The following is a 6,000-nucleotide window of genomic DNA, read 5'->3' as shown; positions in this document are numbered from 1 at the left end:
AAACCATAGCTTTGACTATTCGGACTTTTGTTGGCAAGGTGATGTCTCTGCTTTTTAAGATGCTGTCTTGGTTTGTCATTGCTTTCCTCCCAAGAAGCAGGCGTCTTTTAATTTCGTGGCTGCTGTCACCATCTGAAGGGATCATTGAGCAGAAGAAAGTAAAATCTGTCACTGCCTCCATATCTTCCCCTTCCATTTGCCAGGAGGTGATGGGACCAGTGGCCATAACCTTATGTTTTTTTTGATGTTGAGTTCCCTCCCTCCGGCGACCATAGAGAGGGCAGGAAGGCGCCACCCGCCAGGTGAGAGACTGGGCGGGCAGGAAAAGTACCGAGGGCGGAGGAGGAGCCAATCGCCCTTCACTCAGTGCAAGCCCCTCCCCCTCTGCCAATGTCTTCTCCTCCGCTCCTTCTGCCTGAGGCCGGGCAAACACCTTCACCATTGCCTCAGGGGGTCCGTGTTTCTCCAAGGGGGAGGAGGGGCTGCCTAGTCCTTTGCTATGCAGGAGGGACCCCCCACCCCATGGGCAAGGGGGGTAATCCTCTCCGCGGATGCTCAAACACGTGGATGAGGGAGAACGGGAGTCCCAGCAGGGTCTCCGCCTCCCTGTCCCAGAGGGGGGGATCGGGTGTGGGGACAGGAGAGGCAGACAAGGGGGGAAGGGGAGGGGAGCCCTGGACCGAGACCCCCCCCTCCTCTCTCCCTCTTCCGAGCAGCTTTCCCGCCTTCCCTTCACAGGCACTGGTTCCCCCTCCATCATCCCTTTGTGACGGGTGGGCATCATCATCATCCACCTCGTCGCCTGGCCAGACTCTTCCCTTCTCCCGTTTCTCTCTTTTTTCCCTCCTTCCCTCTGAAAAATTTCCCGGCTGGAAGGAATCCTGGACACCTTTTTTTGCCCTCCATGATCCTCCCCGGATGGAAGAGCTCGGTCCCAGCGTGGCCTCCTCTCAGCCCCCCCCCCGAACCCCCCTCTATGGGTCAAGAGGCCCCCTTGCCCCCCCTCCCAAGGTCCCTTCCAGGCTGCGGACCCGAAGGAGATCCTGCAGGGGCTCCGAAAGCCTCCCTGGCAAGGGGGGGGGGCTTCGCCAGGGAGCTTCTGAGGGGCTGCCTCCTCCTGTCCATATCCCCCCCAAACACACACGACCCCAGAAGGAGGTCGACCTCTTAGGCAGGGAAGGCCTGGAAGGGCAGGGGGGCCTGCAACGCCCACTAGCTTCCCCCCCTGAAAAAGCCCTAGAGATGGGGAGGGAGAGCCAAGCAGGAGCCCGACGATCCCTCCCCGCCCCCCCCCCCCGCGGAAGCAGCCACAGGTTCCCCCTTGGGAAGGGGAGGGGCTGCTCCGTCCCTGAGAGGGGGGTCTTGCCCTTCACCCACCCTAAATCTGGGGGGTCCCTCCTGAGCGCCCCAGTCTTTCCCTTCCTCTCCCTTCCTCCCTCCCCCGCCCCCCAATGGGAAAAGGAGGGCGAGGGCGGGGCCTCCTTCTCCCTCCCCCTCCATCCCTCCGCCCCCCTCCCGTCATCAGGAACCGGAAGAGGGAATCTGTGCTCCTGGCCCCTCTTTCCCCCGCCACCTCTATGGTCTCAGGCGGTCGCTCTTCCCAAAGAAGGAGGTCTCCTCTCGTAAGTTTCCCCGCTTGCTTCACTCCTTGGGGAGGCGGGGGGGGGAGGAGAATAAGGGACTCCCCAAGGAGAGGGGAGGGGAGGGGGGGTCTCCTCCGGGCAATCCGGATCGGAAACCGGTTTCTCCCTTTTAGTTTGCACGACCGGCTCCGGCTTGCAAGGGGGGGGGCTTCGGCCTTCTTCCCCCCCTCCCTTGCAAGCTCTCCTCCTTTGCGGGGGGGGGGGAGAATATTCAGACGGGGTTGAGATCCCCCCCCCCACCTGGAAAAGACTCCTCGTTCCCCTCAATCGCTTGGGCAAAGCGGGGGGGGGGTCAAGGAAGGCGGCCAGGATCAGGGCCAGGTCTCGGGGAGGAGGTGGGGAGGCTGCCCAAGGTGTTGGGATCCGAGGAAGGGGGTGGCGTGGGGGGAAGGAAGGTGGGGGCCATGCGGGTGCGGAGGGAGGGGGATCCAACTCACCTTGGGACGGAGCCTCGTTTCTGCCCCCCCCGCTCCGCTTCCCTGCCTCCCTCCCTCCTCTTGCATGAAGAGGATCTGGACATCGGTTAGGGCACTGGTTCTTAACCTTGGGTTACTCAGGAGTTTTGGACTGCAACTCCCAGAAGCCTTCACCACCAGCTGTCCTGACTGGGGTTTCTGGGAGTTGTAGTTCAAAAGCATCCAAGTAACAAAGGTTAAGAACCACTGGGTTAGGGGATGGAAATCCTGCTGGTTTTTCCTCGGACGGGACCCCCCCTTCCTTCCTTCCTTCCTTCCTTCCTACCTACCCACCCACCCACCCGCGAATCCTGCCTGGACCGGAGGGTGTAAAACTCGGGGTGGGGGTGGGAGAGGGAAGCACCCCACCTTTACCAGCCTTCCCTTTTCCCCCCCAAAGGGTGGGGGGCAAGGGGGGAGGAAGAAGGCGGCAAAGGGGGAAGAGGAGGAAGAGGGGGGGCATGCGTTGCCATGGATCCCAATTGTAGGGAAGTGAAATAGGCGGGGGGGGGAAGGGGGAAATGGCCGAAGAAGATCCCAGGGAATCCACTGGGGGGGGGGGACAACCCGAGGCAGCTCCACGCTCTTCATCTTTCTTTTCCTCTCTCCCTCTTGTTCTCTTCATCCCTACCGTTCCATCGTCTGTTTTTATGCTCTTGGAAGAAAGGACAGACAGAGGGCTGTTCCTCCACAAACAGTAAGAAAAGAACTCAGGAGCTTTTCTGATGTTTCCTTTGTCCAAGAAGCCTCTTGACTAATTCCCCCCCCCCACTCTGTTGTCCACAGGAAGGCCTGAGAGGGGAGCTTACCACTCAGTGGCTTTTCTCTGGTGCAAAAGGGAAGAATCCAAGTCCTCCAGCGTTTGCAAAGCAGGTGAGAGCTCTTCCTCCCTCCTTCCCTCTTATCCTTTCTTTCTTTTTTTCTTTCTTTCTTTTGACATGGAAAGGGGGGATTTGCTGCTTGGGTAACAGCCTATCCTTCACATTATTTTACCCAGGCTTCCTGCTCTGGAGAGAAAACTCCAGCTGCTCCATACAGAGCACGTCACCATAGTCTCTTGAGACTGAACGATGCCTTATCCAGCATGGCCCAGGAGATTCCTGGATTGGCCTCTCTTTGAAGGTGCATCTGGAAGCTGAAACTGAGTGGGCGCCATCTTAGCCCAAAGCTGTGAATGCCCCGATGACAGAGAGTGGAAAAGTAGAGAAGGGTGTTTGAAAATAATTTGGACCAGAGTTACCCTCTACTACTCTGTCGTAATGCTGGGCTAGTGGCTGTCAGAGCAGGAACTTCATCAGATGCCAGTGGTCCCCAACCTTGGGCCTCCAGATGTTCTTGGATTTCAACTCCCAGAAATCCTGGCTAGCAGAGATGGTGGTGAAGGCTTCTGGGAGTTGTAGTCCAAGAACATCTGGAGGCCCAAGGTTGGAGACCACTGCTCTAGGTCATATTTTTCCTGTGAGGTAAATATGGCCTAAATATTCCCCTGAGCCTGCATCTTTCAGGTCACAAGGTGTCTCAGCCCAAGGCTTTCTCTGACTGGGACTGTCAAAACCCAGCTTCATGCATCTCTAAGGCTTGGTTGGCTTGGCAAATTCTTGGCCATCCAGGTTGGACCCAAAAAATATTCCTCTTCATTTGAGCACCACCAGCTAGACTAATGTTAATGCACTGACAGTACAAAGACATCTGCATTTTCATGAATAGTACAGAATACAGTATACCTGAGTTTTTACTCTTTTCCAAACTGACCCGTCTACAAAGAGACGTGGATGCACTGTTTATGGTGGCTCCAGTCCGTCCTGGAAGAGGGAACTCCGAAGGTGGTGCCATAAGATTCCTATTTGACATCCTGGCTGCCAACCTGTGGGGTCCCTCAAGGTTCTGTTTTATCTTCTCTGTTATCTAGCATCTACATTAAACCACTGGGAGAGAGTGTCCGGAGTTGGGGGTTGGGAGTTAAAAGTATGTCGATGATACCCAACGCTCCCTTCCTTGCTAACTAAATCTGAGGGACCTGTTTCAGTTCTAAATCAGTTTTGGTATCAGTCATGAGGCTGAATAAACTGAGACTTAATCCAAACAAGACAGAGGTGCTTCTGGTGGCAGATCCAGGCAGAGGGATACAGCCTCTGTTGAGTGGGATTACACTCCCCCTGAAAACACAGGTCCTCAACTTGGGGGTCCTCCTGGAGTCGTCCCTGAGCCTGCATGTCCCGGTTTTAGCGGCGGCCGTGAGTGCATTTGCACAGTTAAAACTAGTACTCCAACGACATCCATTTCCGGAGAGATCTAATCTGGGCACTGTGACTCACACACGCTAGGTATTTCCTTGGCTGGATTACTGTAACACCCTCAATGTGGGGCTGCTGATGGAAAGGGTCAGGGAACATCAGCGGTTTCACAAGGCAGCAGCCGGATAGGTGACAGCTCCCTTGGGGAACCATCAGTTTCTGGGGACAATTGTCTTCCCACCAGCAGATAACAATTGGAACGTTCCCCCTTTTACTCACTGCCACCAGTGGATTTCCTTTATCCGCAGTATATAAAGACTTTATTCAAACACTTGTCAGGTTGCTGCCAACGGAACTGATTTAATTGAAATGTATTAACTTTAATTCTAATCACAGGCGTTATTTATTCAATGCATAATATATAATCATTCAGATATCATATATCTTGCCACCTTCACCACCTGCTCTTTCTATTTCTATTGACCAGCTTATCTCTATTATTATTCCTTCTCACTGTCTCCCTGACTATCTCGCAATCTCTCTCTGCTTCTTTCTCTACTTCTCTCTCTGCAATTCTATCACTCCTTCTCATCTCTTCTGCCAAACCTTCTTATATCTACTGACTCCGCCTCTCCACTCCTCTCATAGGCTCATGCAAATGAGAACCAGCCTGTGAGTGATAGGAGTGATGCGAGGCAACCGTCACATACCTCCCCCCTTGGAAAAGTTTGTTTCATGGGGGAAACCTTATAGTTTACCCTTATGAACAATGAACTTTGCAGGGAACAATCCAAGCGATCATTACAATAATATGTTAACTATTAAATCATATACCATATGTTACTATTTAACACAGTATATTGTGGTAAGACGTTTCGCCTGATTCAGCCTAAATCTGGCTTTCTGTACAGTTCAGCCCATTTTTGCATTTCCCGCACTCTGGGATGATCCTGTCCCTTTTTTGAAGGAGAGCCTTTGAAGTCTTTGAAGAGTGTGATCATATGTCCCCTCAGCCTTCTTTTCTCATCTTTCCATCTTTCCTCCCATGGCTTGGTTTCCAGCCCTCTGATCATCCTGGTTACCCTCCTCTGAACTTGGTCCAATTTGTCAGTACTTTTCTTGAAGTGTGGTGTTCAGAAATAAACACAGAACTCAAGAGGAGGCCTAACCAAAGCTGAATGGAGAGGAACTGACACCTTGTGGGATTTGGAGAATAAACTTCTTTTAATGCCTAAAATAGTGTTTCTCCTGCCAACCTAGCAGTTCGAAAGCCTGTAAAAATGTGAGTAGATGAATAGGTACACCACAGTGGGAAGGTAACTGTGTTCCATGTCTAGTCGCACTGGCCACGTGACTACGGAAACTGTCTACGGACAAACACTGGCTCTATGGCTCAGAAACGGGGATGAGCACCGCGTCCTAAAGTCGGACACGACTGGACTAAATGTCAAGGGGAACTGTTACCTTTTAAAAAAATACTTTTTGCTTCTTTTGTAGCCACATCACACTGTTGGGTCATGCTCAGCTTGTCATCTACGATGATTCCAAGATCTTTTTTTGCTTATAATATTGCTGAGCCAGGGATAGCCCATCTTATAACTGTGATGGGTTTCTTTCTTCAAGATGCAATACTTTGTTCTATCCAGCCCACTCTTAGTTAGCTTTATA

At 52.9% G+C, this 6,000-nt stretch overlaps 1 protein-coding gene across 9 annotated transcripts in view; it reads left to right on the top strand.

Moving 5' to 3' along the window:
• Positions 1 to 265: 265 nt before the first annotated feature.
• The window catches only part of LOC110071083 (uncharacterized), a 52,644-nt gene continuing 46,909 nt past the window's right edge, over positions 266 to 6,000 (top strand). Inside the window, exons 1-4 of one of the 9 annotated variants that reach the window (XM_078386992.1) lie at positions 1,549 to 1,622; positions 2,766 to 2,795; positions 2,885 to 2,971; positions 3,096 to 3,220. The gene's annotated coding sequence lies outside the window, so the exon portion shown is untranslated. Of the gene's footprint in view, positions 303 to 1,518; positions 1,623 to 2,761; positions 2,796 to 2,884; positions 2,972 to 3,095; positions 3,221 to 3,463; positions 3,562 to 6,000 lie in introns of those variants that run through there. The other 8 variants (XM_078386991.1, XM_078386990.1, XM_072987148.2 and 5 more) reach the window with 8 other exon arrangements.

Source organism: Pogona vitticeps, chromosome 2, assembly GCF_051106095.1.
Source record: "Pogona vitticeps strain Pit_001003342236 chromosome 2, PviZW2.1, whole genome shotgun sequence".
Classification (NCBI taxonomy): Eukaryota; Metazoa; Chordata; class Lepidosauria; order Squamata; family Agamidae; genus Pogona; species Pogona vitticeps.
Note: the sequence above shows the minus strand (reverse complement) of the source record. Positions and strands in the feature narration are given on the sequence as shown.